The 16,735-nt window shown below is 42.3% G+C and overlaps 1 long non-coding RNA gene across 1 annotated transcript in view; it reads left to right on the top strand.

The window, feature by feature from the left end:
• LOC143509162 (uncharacterized) overlaps positions 1-16,735 on the top strand; it is an 89,459-nt gene that overhangs the window by 71,181 nt on the left and 1,543 nt on the right. The gene's annotated exons all lie outside the window — the stretch shown is intronic.

Here is a 16,735-nt window from a genome sequence, read left to right as displayed (position 1 = left end):
TTGGGACGATCGGGATCCTTTCCCAGATATGGAATGGCGTTGCACATGTACTTGGTGTTCAAGTCAGAAGCAACCCAAAACTTAATTCCAATTCTGCAGTCTGCTTGTGATCATATGCTGTATAAGTAAAAGTAAACAAATGATGCAAGGTTAATTACACGTACAAAATGTCAGTCAAACACAAGCATAAACACTGCAAAAAATATTAAGTTACTATACCTTTGCATGCTTTGTAGGCCCAGCCAGCTCAACAAACGTAGAATTAGGCAAACGGCTGACACGAGTGCGTGTGATGTCAATGTTCTCCCAAACAGTTCAGTCTTTTGCCTGTACGCTTGGTGCAGGTGTGGTGTCAGCCTCAGGGTACCCGCAGGTCCTTAAAAAGTCTTAAAATGTCTTAAATTTAGTTTTACATATTTAAGGTCTAAAAATGTCCTAAAATGTCTGGAATTTTAGGAGGGGAGGCATTAAATAAGTGTGTTGCTCAGTTTTTCTGTTTTATTTTACCGATGTATATCCCACAATAATTATCATTTCCGCAACGGCCATATACTCCGCTTGCTAAATAGCAGTAGTACGTCACCTAACGGGTGGAAACAGCAGACGATGCTTTAGCTGCCTAGCAAGCTGCTTTTCTTATTTAAGGCCTGCTGCGGGAACAACAATACAAGGCTCCGATACAGACATGGGTAAATGTCGATTCAGTGAAGTGGCTGGAGGATGAAAAATATTGTGGCTAGCTGAAACCTTCCAGTGATTCGTATGAGGCGCAATGTGAACTTGCTGAAAAACATTCAAACTTGGTACAATGGGCTGTAAAGCGCTGGATTTTCATATGAAATCTGAAAAACACAACCGATATGATAGCGCTCGTAATAGTAATATGCATATCGAGTCATTTAATAATAATAATAATAAGTTAAACTTATATAGCGCCTTTACATTTGCTGCTAACTGCAGTTTAACTGTAAATGCCAAAAATGATTTGTCTACTGTGTAGTGCGATCAAACGTCCGCATTTCCCGGGACGTATTTCATGTCCTGTCCCGGGTTTTTTTTTTAGTGAGGAAATGTCCTGGTTTTTAAATTACCTTCATTGGACCATTACAATTTAAATGTACAGGCACTAGGGCACTGCGCACGGCGCTGCATGTGCCGTAATCCCTGAGCCGCGTCAAGGTTGGTTTATACATGACGCGTCGCGACCGGCGCGAGGTTTTGCGTGCCGACAATGACGTAATCGTGGTGGCTCCGCCCCTGTGCGAATGTAACACTTTGCTTTAATTTTAATTCTCCCGTCTCGGTCCGCCAGGGATTCCGTGTCATGCAGCGGCGTGCTCAGGGTCCTAGTGCCTGTAGAATTAATGGCCCGATGAAGGTAATTTAAAAACCAGGACATTTTCTCACTTAAAAAAAAAAACCTGGGACAGGACGTGAAATACGGACATGTCCCGGGAAATACGGATGTTTGGTCACCCTAGTCTAGAATAGATTCAATCTATTTATCTAAATAAATAGATAATGATAAATAGATAGATTTATCTAAATAATTATATAGATAATGATAAGGCAGATGCTATTTGCACCCAGGTATATGCAGCAGTATGTGATTTGCACCCGGGTGTAAATAGCAGTGTGTGCTATTTGCACCCGGGTATATGCAGCAGTGTGTGCTATTTGCACCCGTGTATATGCAGCAGTGTGTGCTATTTGCACCCGGGTATACGTAGCAGTGTACTATTTGCGCCCAACATTTTGATTTATCAGAGATTAGTATTATTCTTTTGTGTTTTGTGACAAAACACATTTTACTTACAAATTATTTTACAAGAGGTGAAGATACTTTTGTTTGGGGTTATGGGGTGGACCTCAGTTTGTTCTTATTGAATTTTGTTTTTCACTTGAGTCTCTTCTTTGTTTTTCTTTAACATGCTTAGAATTTAAATAGCAATTTAATTATCCTAAGTTGCTTGCCGCTAATGGCAGTAATCACATGCTAAATACTACATTATAATATACACTGCCAGTGATAAATGTTAAAACAAAATGTAACACAAGTTAATGTCTGTCTGTAGCACCTTCATATGTACACCACATTGTATGATGTATACAAATATTCTTCCTGCCAGTACATTATCAGCCCCTTTAATTTTATTTAATTTCACAGAATGCAGAAGACAGATTTGACTTTTTTATTCATTTTTTCTGTATGGTTTGTACATTTAAAGAAGTAAATTGGGGTTTTTATTATTTACATCATGTTGAAATAATTTTAATTTTGTGCCCTCTTCACTCCATAATCTCAGTGCTCTCTGGAATTCCTCATGTGACGGGCAGGTGTGAGCAACAAAAAGGAAGCGATCACGCCAAGTCTCAGGGAAAAAGGGTGGTTTAATATAAAGTGTGCAAAACCTAAAACCCGTGCAATAGATCCAAATTAAGGATATAATGACCAGCGGTCAACTGGTACAAAGACAAGACATATATAGGCAAACAAACGACCCTCAGGTGAGACGGATCACGGGCTCCGCCCACCTGAGGGACGCACATGACGTCACCAGACAATAACAACAACAGCCGCTGTGGACAGAGACGGCCGGTAGGGGGCCGCCTCACCGTGACACCTCATAACTGTCGAAGGAGTCTCCTTCACAAATGTTCTTTAGTTTTTCTTCCTTCCTTCTTCCTTTTATATATATTAGCTTATATAAAATAGTCATTACATTATAAGTCTGGCATATTGACTCTGTCATGCAAAAACCTTAATTCAAAAGGACAACTGTACATCTTTTGTTATGCACATTGCAATGTGACTGTCACGTAGGGCTACTGTCATTTTGGGTTCCTGCTCCTCGTGTCTGTTGTTCCCTGCGTGTCTGTCTCCATGGTTTCCCCTCGTCTGACACGCCCGTGTCATCAGTGTCTTCACCTGTGTGTCTAGTTTCGTGTATTTATAGTCCCAGTGTTTTACATATCAGTTATCGGTTGTTTTGTTCCAATTCGTTAGTTTGTGCTCTTGTTATTCTGGTCTGTGAGTTCTACTCGTTGCTCAGTCGTCTGTGTTTTCTGTAGCCTGATTTTCTAGTTTGTATGCGTTTACTCCATGTTTGGTTTAAAGTGTTCGTTCGGTGTCTAAAGCTGGGCGTACACTGCAATTTTTGGCCCATTTTCAGCCGATTTTTCACTCGCGCGATCGGGCCGAGTTTCGGCTCAATCGCGTGTCGTGCATCGTATAGTTTACACAGGTTTAGACAAGGACACGGGGCATGCAAAATGTGCACTGTGTGGTTAACCAACTGGTTAACGTTGGGGTTAGAGACTGAAAAGTCCGACGCAAAGCAGTTTTCGTCGTTAAGCGCGAACCTAGATTTAGACACGCCTTGATCGTAAACACAGAATAGAAAAAAACTAACAATGTTCTCGTGCGTACAGCGTGAGAAAGAGCGACCGCGTTGCCGAGATGGGCTGCGGTGGAGGCTGTGCTGCTTCAGCTTATCGTACACAACACTACACTACACAACACTCCACTACACTCCACAACACTCCACAGTGCTGCCACTGCACCTCCACGCACCGCGCGAAATTAAGAAAAGTCGGTCGTAACTCCGTCCGTCGTTAACCAGACCCGTCGGTAAGCGGGAACTCACCGGCTTTTAGCCCGGATACGGCTTATAGCTACAACATTTTCCATTTAAAAAAACTTAGATGCGGCTTATATTGATATTGAAAATACGGTAAATGTTTATTTTTTCAATTAAACCATGTGTCTTTTCATTAATTGATGATATACTGTGGAATTTTAGCCTGGATTTTTTCTTATTTTTCGTGTCTACACATATGTTTAGAGAATGTACAGTCATTGAAATTTGTCTGAAAGTCATGGAAAAGTCATGGAAAAGTCATGGAAATTAGTTGTCAAAAAAGTGTATGAACCCTGATTGTCGTGCCTGTTTATTTGTCAAACCTGCATGGCTCGCTCGTTATGACCCCTGCCTGTTTGAACGACTTTGATCATGGAATTCCTTTTAATAAATCTCGCTCTCCTCGGCGTTTGTGTCCGCCTCCTCGCTCTGTAGCGCGAGCTACATTACAGCGACACATTTACCTGAACACACCTCATTTCGAGACCAGCACACATATATGCACAATATATGTGCAAAGACCTTTATTATTTGAGCGGCAAACAAAAATTTACATCAACAATAAACAGAATAGAAAATAAAATATAGCTACATTTATCACAAACTGGAATTAACTTTTCCTCTGAACTTCGTTTTAGAAGTGATTTCTTCATTGTCTGAACATAAAATAAAATAAGATGACGTTTGCAAGTTGGCTATAATGCTCCTATTAGCTCAAAAATATATCAGTGTTCAGTCAACAGTGTTCGTTGGATAATAATTATCACACTATTTCTTAAATATATATCTTAAAATGTAGAGTTAAACTGAGTGATGACCTTTATACATAACTATTAACCAAATTCTGCTTACCATTTCCTATTGTCTCTGTTTCCCATCGGTTCCTTTGAATTTGCGCCTTTTCGCTCCCGCGCATTCATTGGTAGACATGCGCAGATGGGTTCGCTTTCTTTTTTTAAATTAAGAGGTGAAAATAGCCTCGCTGTGTGGCAAATGCTACTTGTACCCGGGTGCAAATAGACACTCCGTATTAATAATAATTCACACTAGAAAGGTAGACAAGTAGACAAACCGTTTAATATGAAAACATAATTCACCACAAAACAGAACAATAATTTCGAACCGGTCACTTCAGTCCTAGCTTGGGGGACTTTTTCTGAGGTTCTATGTTGTCCACCACATGGCGGGACAGGGAAGCTAGCAGCTCTAGCACCTAGAACTAGAACTGTGTGCAGCTCAACCAACTGAACTCATAATATTAAACTTGGCCGAATAGTTAATAATAATTAATATAATAATAATAATTTTAATAATAATAATTTTAATAATTTCGCTCATATTTACTTGCCTTCGCCTCCCTCATAGGAATTAATTGCGAAGTCCCCTTCGCTTGGCCAAATGCGCGTGTATGTGTCCCTGGCTTTAACGTTTGATGTGGGAGTCTCGTGTTAAACTGGCGCTTAGCATCTCCACAGATTGCAATTTGGGTACTACACTGCTTTGGATAAAAGCATCTATTAAATGTAGTGTATTTCAATGTGATATAAACCACTCTGTTGGTAGTACTCATCAAATGGCGAACTTACCTCGATGTGTTTTTTCAAGTTTGATGGCGAGTTCATAAATGGTGACAGCGATGTTCTTCGGAATGCAGAGGAGACACTTGAAGGAATACAATTTTTTTTTTGAGGAATTCAAACAATTGGGCTAAATAAGGCCAGGGGTGTTGGGGGAAGCCATCTGTTGCAGCCATGTCAGATCCTCAGCCATTTAGCGTACAAGTCTTAATCTCTTACTGAGCGCTGATTGGTTATAGTCTGTTACATACGGACCTTTCGATATTTTATTAAGCGTTAATTTAAAAATAAAAAAGGAACGAGATGTTTCTGTAAATGTAACGAAGTGAAAAGTAAAAAGTTTCGCTTTGAAATGTAGTGAAGTAAAAGTATAAAGTCTTACCAAATAAAAGTACTTGAGTAAAGTACAGATACATGGAAATGTTACTTAAGTACAGTAACGAATTACATTTACTTCATTACTGTCCACCACTGGTGTGCAAGTAGTACAATTTAAGGAAGAAATTATTTTAGCTAATTCTGATTGTGGGAGTGGATGAAAAGCATCAAGCTTTTCTCCTAGTGTAAAATTTAAATCAATATCAACCAAACCATATGACATACCAGTTGTACTGCTAATAAAAGGTTTTATATTTTGTCTAATATTCTCTATTTTATTATCAAACAAATCTATAAATACATTACTAGTTAGGTTTACTGGAATCTGAGGTTCTGCGCCTGCTTGATTTTTTGTAAGTTTAGAAATAGTATTAAAAATAAATCTAGGATTGTTTTTATTATTCTCTATCAGTGAGGCTAAGTATGCTGAGCGAGCTTTGGTGAGTGCCCGTTTGTATTCAATAATGCTATCCTTCCAGGCACAGTGGAATACTTCCAGCTTAGTAGATCGCCATTTCTGCTCTAATTTACGTGCTATTTGTTTTAAGTTTCGAGTTTGGTCAGTGTACCACGGGGCAAGCTTTTTGGATCTAGACTTTTTATATTTTAATGGAGCTACTATATCCAGAGCTGATCTGCAGGTATTCTCTATACAGTCGGTTAGACTATCTAACTCATCTGGATCGGATGGCGAGTGGGCTAAAGCAGTTAAGTCAGGGAGGGTTTCAATAAACTGTTGCTGTTGATGAATTTATCAAGTGCTTTATACACTGACAAGGAGATGAGCGGGTATTTATGTTAAAATGAAGCTCGAATTGGCCTAAATAGTGATCAGAGATTGCTACGGTTTGCGGTAGTATATTTATATTATCTACGTCGATACCCAGCGTTAAGATTAAATCTAGGGTATGATTTCGATAACGTGTAGTTCCTACTGTAGCGACTACTACTCCTCGCAGCAAATTCCCTAACAGACAGGCACTTGGCCACTCAGGGAGTTTTAGCCCTTTAAGTGACACTGGGGGAGCGGCGCCTGCACGCGCCAGGGGAAGGGGAGCAAACAGTGCTATTGTTTGAGTTGCGTGGAAAATAAAGTCTCTGGATTAAGCACTTTCTGCCTCGGTTCCCGAACCTGCTTCAGTGCTGACCCCAACGTGTATTCGGATGATTCCGAAGTATTCGCTTCATGTCGGCGAATGCAGTAGCGCTTAAATTACTGGAGTTTTGGGAGCAGCATGACGCCGTTTGGTTTGCTCAAGCCGAGGCTCCGTTCGCCATCCGGACGACATGATGTATTATGTCGTCACAGCCCTAAACAACGGCACCGCCTCCAGAGTGGTGAGTTTTCTTCAAGACCCTCCAGAGGACGATAAGTATGAAGCCCTTAAGTCGCTGCTCCTACAAATTTTCGGGCTGTCGGAGTCAGAGTGTGCCTGCAGGCTTCTTTCGCTGTCTGGTTTGGGCGATTCCAAACCTTCGGAGCTGATGGATCACATGCTGTCCCTACTGGGCAACCACCCGCCGTGTTTTCTGTTCAGGGAGATTTTCCGTCAGCAGTTACCCAGCGACGTTCGCGCAACCTTGGCGGGTTCTACCCTAGGGAGGCCGACAAGATTTTCTTGGCCAAGCAGTATTTTGCAGCCACGCATGTCTGTGCCCCTCCGCTCGCCTCTGGCGCTGCCATCTGCGCGTCCAGGCCTCCACCCTCCCCAGCTCTATGTTTTAACCACGCGCGTTTCGGAGCCAAGGCCAGAAGCTGCCGCCCGCCATGCGGTTTCAGGAAGCCGGGAAAAGTGAGGGCCGACGCCTGCCGATTTCCTGTGTGCCAACAGCTTGCTGGTTGATATTAGGAACAGACGCCTCGTGAATCCAGAGAATTTCAGCTCTCTCCCATTCTTGCTCAGTCGTTTAAGCTCCTCCAACCTGTCGGGTGCGTTCTCTGTCTCAGACGATTTCTCACGTGTCCTTGCGGAGTTTCCTGGTCTGACGGAACCCATGTTTTCTTCGGACAGCATCAGGCATGGGGTTGAGCATCACATCGCGACCTCAGGCCCACCTGTTCATGCTCGCGCTAGACATTTGGACCCCGCCAAGCTCGCAATAGCAAGAGCTGAGTTTGGGATGATGGAGCACCTGGGTATTGTGTGTAGGTCTGACAGCCCCAGGGCCTCGCCGCTGCACATTGTCGAGAAACCAGGCGGTGGCTGGCGCCCTTGCGGTGACTATCGCCGGCTCAATGACGCCACCACTCCTGATCGCTATCCTGTTCCTCATGTGCAAGATTTTTCTACCTGTCTGGCCGAAAAAGTCATATTTTCAAAGGTGGACTTAGTCCGTGGCTACCACCAGGTCCCCGTGCATCCCGCTGACGTTCCGAAGACGGCAGTGATCACTCCTTTCGGCCTGTTCGAGTTCCTCCGCATGCCTTTTGGCCTCAAAAATGCTGCCCAGATATTCCAGCGTCTTATGGACAGTGTCCTGAGTGAATTGCCTTTCCTTTTTGTCTACCTGGATGACAAGCCTCAAGGTGGAAGCTCCTGCGGCACCTCAGGCTCCTGTTCGAGGGTCTCAGCCAGCACGGCCTGATCATCAACCCGTCGAAGTGCCAGTTCGGACTTCGCCTTATTGATTTTCTCGGCCACTGCATCTCCAGGGCCGGTGTTGTTCCACTTCCTACCAAGGTGGAAGCTATCCAGCGTGTCACCCGTCCGCTTACAATTAAGGCCCTGCAGGAGTTCCTGGGAATGATGAACTTCTATCATCATTTTATCCCACGAGCAGCCGGCCTCATGCACCCTCTCTACACGGCCCTCAAAGGTAAGGCAGCCAAGCACATGGTGAATTGGACTAGTGAGCGGCTCCTGGCTTTTGACGCAGCTAAGCGCGCGTTGGCGGATGCCACTTTGTTGGCGCACGCCACTTTGTTGGCGCACCCCTCTCCTGATGCGCCCATTGCCGTCATTGGCATCCCTTGGCATTCTTCAGTCGCCAGCGCCGCCCCGCCGAGCGCAAGTACAGCACGTTTGACCGCGAGCTACTCGCCCTGTACCTGGCTGTGCGATATTTTCATTTTCTTCTGGAAGGCCGCCCGTTTACTGCGTTCGTGGACCGCAAGCCATTGGCATTCACGATGGCTAAGGTTTCTGAACCGTGGTCTGCTCGTCAGCAGCGTCAGCTGGCCTTCATCTCAGAGTTCACCACGAACATCCAGCACGTTGCAGGGAAAGACAACTCGGTGGCCGACTGCCTCTCTCGTGGGGTCGTCGGCGCCGTGCACCTCGGCATCGACTACTCCCGTATGGCAGCAGACCAGGCGTCGGACCCGGAGGTCCAGGCCTACAGGACGGCAATCACCAGCCTGCAGTTAGCGGACGTTTCCTTCAGTGATGCAGGTGTGACGCTCCTCTGTGACGTGTCCATGGGCCGGCCTAGGCCTATCGTCCCCGCCTGCTGGCGCAAGCTGGTTTTTGATTCCATACACGGTCTCTCACACCCCGGCAGGAGAGCGTCGTAGAAGCTAGTGGCCTCTAAGCAGCTCGCAGACAGGTTTAGCCCATTTGTCTGCAGCCTGGTCGTGACTCTGGATAGTCAGCAGCTCCTATTACTACTCTGCCGACTAGCTAGCAGGCTATGGGCTATGCTGCAAGATAACAATGCGGCACCATCCTGGTGGGGTGGACACCGTCCCTGCCTAAAAGACCAGGTTTGCCCTCAAACTCTTTCCAATTATTAATAAAGCCCACTTGATTTTCGGAGCACCACTTGGACATCCAGTGGTTTAACGACATAAGCCTGCTGTATTGCTCATCGCCGTGCCGCATTGGGATGGGGCCAGAGCAGATTACCACATCGGACATCGTCTGGGCCAGTTTAATCACCTCTTTAATATTACCCTTAGTCACTTCTGATTGCTGCAGTTGTATATCGTTGGCCCCTACATGTATAACTATCCTAGAAAATCTTTTATTGGCTAATAGTCTAAGGTTGCCACTAATGTCTGGTTCTGGCTCCCGGTAAACAACTAACTGTAACCGCTGGAGCCCCTACAGGAATAGCGACTTTCATGTGCCGAACTATAGTCTCCTATCACCAGAGTCCATGAGACAGGCTCCTCAGCGGGTGTTGCGCTGAGCGGGGCAAACCTGTTGGACACGTGAACCGGGGAGTGGGAATAAATAAAAAAACTTATCGCGTCTAGCCGATTTATAAGGACTTATGCTAGCTGATTTGTAGAAGCAGATAGTTGGTCAGTGGCCAGAATAGTCAAATGCCCGTCTTGACAGTGGAAAAACTACCTGTGAAAATGGCCTAGGAAGGCAAAAAGTAAAGATTAGCACATAAATAGATTATTATACTTTAGAAAAATAATTGCAAAAATTTGAGAGAAACACTCCACAGCAGCATCAGCAAGAAGCAGCGTCAGCAGGAAGCTATAACTTTCTTGCATACCAGTTTTTTTCTCTTGTCTGGAGAGGATCTGAGATCATTTTCTAGACACATCAGTGAAGAAAGGTCTTCAACAGGAAGGTGCCTTTGACCCAAGCCAAAATCAACTGCATTTTCCCTAGTGCTGGTAGTCTTCAGATTTTGGACCATCCTTATTAAGTTCCTCTGTTGCTCAATTATTATTTCCTGCTTTGTCAACAGGTCATGCAGTAGTGCTGAAACAAATTGAACAACAAAAGTAATGGGTGACATTAGGGCATTTGATAAATATAACATACACTCAGCATAAGCTGTCAACCAGTTGGATAGAAACAATTATATAAAACAAAATTACTTGCACAATTTTTTTCACAAATTGAGGCACCGAGCCTCTGAAGTTTAAGTGTTTCTTGGAGTGGCTTCCTGCTGCCATACTGATTGAGCTGACTGGTGCTGGGACTGTATTGGTGGTTCCTGGTGCCACAAGTTTATTTGATGACTCTGGATGCGTGATTGTCCTTCATAAGGGTCTTGGTGCCATAACTGATCACATGTTTGACCAGGAGTTTCTGAGTGGCCCGATACGTCAATAGCCTCGCGAAGAGATGCACCAAGACTAATTTCCCTATGCCTTTCAGATTAATTTTCTTGGCCCAATTGTGAGGCTGCTGACAGGAATGAAGTGGCTGAAGTTGATGTTGCACAGCACAATGATTGAGCTGAAGACATTTGGTGTAACAGAGATGAGGTACAGTTGCTTTGTCTCTGAAGACCAGTGTTGATGTGATTAAGGCTGCAGCTATCGAGTATTTCAGTAATCGAGTACTCTACTGAAAAATCGATTAGATTACTCGAGTAATCTGATAAAACAGAATTGCTTGGTTAAGGAGCAATTAAAAATACAAAAGAGAAAACTAGACATTTCAAATAAATACAACAAGTAAATAAATTAAATTCAATTACTTTCAACTTAGAATTTCTTGTATCAAAACTATATCAGTATCATATTCTTTCCTGCTAAAGTAACTGCTAAGGTAAAGTAGCTCAGCTATCTTTAATTTATTTATTGTTTATCGTCTTAACTCCACAGCGCTGTTACATAATGCCTGTATTAAGTTATTAAGAACTTGTCTCCGTTGTACTAAACTAGCCACACATTCGACAGTATTGCTAAAAATCAGCACTCCACAGAGCTGTCGTTATGTTATTAAGGTACATTAATGTTAATCTCATTAATTTGTTGTAAATAAAATTTACATTGTCCCGGCTCCACTCCGGGTGTCTTCAGCAAAGATTGTGCAGCATTGAAGATGTGCTGTTGTGGTAGGCAAGGACTATGTTGCACCGAATACATGTCAGTGTATTGTTCTTGCTGTCGAACCTAAAATGCTCCCATACTTTCCACTACTTACATTTTCTGTCTTTTCCTATAGCCCTTTTCTTCACGTACATTGTCACTCTTTTCCCTCGCTGCTTCCATATTCCCGCTTCTCAACTAAAAACCTCCGCCGCGTGGGTGACGTAAGCGTGTTACGCTACATTAAAATTAGTGCGAAATAGTTTTTAAAAATATACGATTCTTCGAGGCACAGAAAATTACTCAATCACTTTTTGTAATCGAGTAACTCGAATTACTCAAGTAATCGTTTCACCCCTAGATGTGATACAGTGTTTGTGGGGACCAGGGTGTGATACAGTGATTTTTTAAAATGGTTGCTTTATTCTTCACTCTTATTCTTGAGGTAAGACATTCTTCTTGGGAACCAAGGCCTCTTCGTCAGTGTTAATATCCATCTTCAAGCAGACGTTTGTTTGGTCTTTGGAGACCAAAGATTTTTTTAGTCACAACATGGAATCCCACCAAAATGTAAACAAACATTTTTAGATGTATTCTAAAAAGAAATAAAATACTAATCTTTCAATTAAATGTGACAAAGGATTATTAACACTTTCCACTCTGTTTTACACTAATCCACTCATTGCAACTGTGCAACTACAGGTAGGATACAATTACTAAGGCCCTGAAGTATGAAAAAAAAAAGTCACTTAGTGTATTAGTGTATTGTGAGAGGGGTTGCAATGACTATAGACCAGGGGTACTCAAATAGAAATGATGACGGGCCACATTTTATTTTTCCAATCACTGAAGGGGCCAGTTATAGGGGGGTTGGTGGCGAACGTAAACTGTTGCCGGGGGGGGGTTGCGAATGTAAACTGTTTACTGAATGTAAACGGGGGGGGGGGGGGGGGGGGGGGGGGGCTAACGCATTTGGCCGTCTGCTACCTGTTTGTAGTTGCCATAGAGGCAATCCGCAGCATCGTCTTCAGATCGCGGCGCCCGATTTCAAAATAAGAGCGGATAGTGCGATTCAAAAAATAAAATTCCTAAAAAAAATAGCGGGCCGCTATTTGAGTATGGGGGCTATAGACCAATCAATCCACAGACATTACAACTTTGCTAAGACTGAGGGAAGTTAACTAGCCAATGGTGAAATATAGTGGAAGAAAATCAGCAGAAATTAGTGTTCTACTCAACAAAAATCCTAGAGTATTTAGTGCTGAAACACTACCCTAACTTAATAAGCTGCATAAATAAGTTTTATAATCTAATAGTTATAGAACTGCATGAAGATTTATTTATTCTTTTTAATGTTTATACTTAATGAAAAACCAACTCATTTTGTATCCTTGCTTTAATTTGAGGTGCATTCGAGCTACCTAGTTAATGGTCTAGACTCCAGCTTTAGTTTGAATGTTATAATTAATCTAAAAACAAATTTACGTAGATTGAAGTAAACATTAGCTTAACATCTGTTGTATACTGTAAAACATGTATTTGCCAATCAACTGCATCTTCTGTGATAAACCATGTTGATTTGATTTTTCCCCCAAACTAGTCCTTTAAGTGAACAATCATGAAGTGCATAAGTATGCATGCTTACTTTCTTTTCCTTTTTGGTGTCTTCAGGGACTCATCCTCAGCTTCTGACTGGAGATCAGTTTGTTGCTCTGCAAGTGGAAGCTTCCTTCGTGCTTCATTGTAATTATCTGTTATGGCAGACAAAAACATTTAAGAATGAATCCATTATCCCAACAGTGATCAATTTGCTATCGAAGCATAAGGGTATTTATACATACTTGCTGTATATACAGTGGGGAAAATAAGTATTTAGTCAGTCACCAATTGTGCAAGTTCTCCCACTTAAAAAGATGAGAGGCCGGTAAATTGACATCATAGTTAGACCTCAATTATGAGAGACAAAATGTGGAAAAAAAAATGAGAAAATCATTTTGTCTGACTTTTAAAGAATTTATTTGCAAATAATGGTGGAAAATAAGTATTTGGTCACCTACAAACAAGCAAGATTTCTGGTTGTCACAGACCTGTAACTTCTTTTTTAAGAGGCTCCTCTTTCCCCCACTCATTAACTGTATTAATGGCACCTGTTTGAAGTTGTTAACAGTATAAAAGACACCTGCCCACAACCTCAAACAGTCACACTCCAAACGCCACTATGGTGAAGACGAAAGAGCTGTCGGAGGACACCAGAAACCGAATTGTAGACCGGCACCAGGCTGGGAAGACTGAATCTGCAATAGGCAAGCAGCTTGGTGTGAAGAAACCAAGAAGTTGGCTCCTCACTATTTGGGTCCTTTTAAGCAGTACAGATGATGGATGGACATAGAAATGCATATCTAGGTCAGATATGAGGTGAATGTAGAAAATTTAGAAAAGTGAGGTACCAGGAGTTATTTATAAGGGTTAAAAGTGGCAGGTGTTAGATGTTGGGTGTACGCTGCTGGGGTTGAACTTGTGACATACCAGTGTGTGAGGAAAAATGAACAAATGGAAAACTAAGCTTCATAATACTTTATGAGATAATACTGATAGTATTACCAGTCCAATACCTGGACTGCAACAGAACTTACATCAGAATGCTTTTCTTTGACTATAGTTTGACTATAGTGTGCCTCTGACAAATATCTCAGGGGGGGCAATTGTTGTGATGACATCCAAGGTGACCATTTCAGTGGGTAAATAAAAAACAGTGACTTAACCAAAAAATATAATCATAAATATATATTTCTCTTTACATTATGAATGAATGAATGTGAATGTGCCATATTTTGCCAATTGTGATTTTTCACTGCAATTGAAATTTGTCCTCCGCTTTTTACCCATCTGTGCAGTTAGAACACACACACACACTAGTGATTACTAAGGGGCTGTGGATCACACGTGCCCAGGGCGGTTGGCAGCCCTAGCCCGGCGCCCGGGGAGCAGTTGGGGTTAGGTGCCTTGCTCAAGGGCACCCAAGTCATGGTCTCAGGTCTGGGAATCGAACCCACGACACCCTCCGGTCACAAGACTAGTTCCCTACCACCAGGCCATGACTGTACAGTAGACTGTACAGTATTTGTGCACAATATATCTTGTAAATATCCAATGACTGAACAATTAACTGTGGCCAACAAAAATTGTCATCTCTCAATTTGCCAAAATAACACACAAACAAACAGCCTGCTTGCACAAACAGCCTGCTAGCCATGTTTTCTGTTCATACCAGTTTTGTGAAAGTCCCCGGTTATATGCTTTTCCTGTATTTGTAGACACTTGCTTGTTGTTTGATGTTTAAATTTGGTCTCGGTGGCCCTAATTCCTTAGTTGCTAGTTTATTATCTTGATTATTACGACAACAGAATGGCACTTCTCTTAATGAAACGATTGAGTTGTTCTGAGTTGAAGGAATGCTGGCCATGTTGAGCATATCCCTAGCTGCCGTAATTTTCCCTAGGTTACGTCTGACGCAAGCCCTCCCGGAACCCATAGATATTGCATTGCAATGCCTACTAGTGTTGTCACGATACTAAGAATTACAACTTCGATACGATACTTTAAAAAGTATTGAAATTCGATACGATTTTCGATACCAAAGTCAGATACTGTGCTCATTTCCGTTTTAAAGGCTTTTTGTTTATTTTTTATAAACAAACAAATGAATATTGTATTTTGTTTCACAAATGTCAAATAAATAAAAGGTGTAGTCCCTACCACATTAAAACAGAAAAATAAATAATTGCACATTAATATAAATTAACATAAATAATAGTAGTGCACTCTGGAATTCACATTTAGAAGTTAAAAAAGGCTAGTGCAAAAAGTGTATTTTAAGTATACTTTAAACAACTTTAACTCTTTAAGTAACTAAAACTTCAGTATTAGAGTTCAGTATTCATAGATGATTGATCCATTGTAGTACGATCACTCTTTTTTCTCCCTGTATGCTGTCTCACTTACGGCTCTTAAACCAAGAATATGACATTTGCTAGGATACCATAATCGGACACATAATTTTGTATGCTATAATACTAGAAATGGGAATAATCACCAACCTCTTGGAATGTTTTGTACAAATATGCGTGCCTTCAGGTGTTTGGCCAGATTCATTGTGTTAAGCTAGGTTTAAACTTTCGCGAGTGACCATAGCGCGAGTCCGCACACCTTGTCCGCGTGCTTGAAAATGCTTGAAACAAATAGCTGTCTGACTGAACCGTTCTCTTGTATTACGTTAACCCAGGACGAAACATGAGAGAATGTGAAGACGTTAAAATTGGGCGTTTTGAAAATAAACCATTAAATAATGTGATAAAAAAGCGAATAATTTCGAGTATATGTATAAATATTTAACTAAAGTTTAACGTGCTGGGAAATATTGAAATGGACCTTGAAAGTGACGTACAAGTGCTTTAATTCCTGACTGTTCATTGCGCTGCGGCGCGCGCTAAGTTACAAAATTCTAGAGGTGCACGACCTTGCGAATTGACAGCGCGCGAGGCTACCGCGATTACATCATTTTCACCGTGCGGACCCTCGCGCTGCTCGCGGCGCGTCAAGTATAAACCAGGCTTTAGCGCCCTTCGTTGAAATGTTCCGAAAGCACCGCCTGCAAACTGGCTTGTTCATGTCCTTCGGTTTTCCATCTGTATCTGCTTCGAATCCAAAGTATTTCCACACAGCACTTCTGCTGCTTTCCTTGTTTAATTAAGACGAGCTGCGAACACATTGCATTTGTTTTAGCTGCCATTTCAGCATTACCAACTGTTCTGTGCATTACGGCACCTTGGGTGGGTCAAACGAAAGCGCATTTTATGTAAAAAGAATCGATTGGCTCCTTTGGTTGGTACAGCTTTAAAGCACCGTTTGCAGACCGGTTTTGATGTGTCCACGGGGTTGCCATGACTGTCTGAAATGTATGCAAATAATTCCATATTTCGCTTCGTGCGTGTAGTTTTTCAACAAGCCGAGGACGGTCCGCAATATTGCTTGTATTATCAGCCATCGTACACCGTTTCTTCTTATTCTGCAGAGAGGAGACAAGCGCTTCACTGCTGTACGCGCACACTGCCCCCGTGTGGCACTCTTTGGAAATACTGCTCTTAAAAAAAAAAAACAAATGCACTTAGTCCTATAGCACCGATACTAAGCAAACTGGGTATAGTACCGTTTTTAATGACGAAGTATCGCGATACTACTCTAGTATCGGTATACCGTGCAACACTAATGCCTACACTTAAAAAAAAAAAACATTAATATGAGAGTCAGAGGCATGTAGAAATAGACATCAGGTGGTGCTAAAGCACCACCAACTCTGCCCTTTATCAACGAAAGTGCCCTTTTGAAACTTATTATTATTAACATTTTACTGAGGTTTA

The sequence above is a fragment of the Brachyhypopomus gauderio genome, chromosome 3, assembly GCF_052324685.1.
Source record: "Brachyhypopomus gauderio isolate BG-103 chromosome 3, BGAUD_0.2, whole genome shotgun sequence".
Taxonomy (NCBI): Eukaryota; Metazoa; Chordata; class Actinopteri; order Gymnotiformes; family Hypopomidae; genus Brachyhypopomus; species Brachyhypopomus gauderio.
This window is presented reverse-complemented; position numbering and strand designations above follow the sequence as displayed.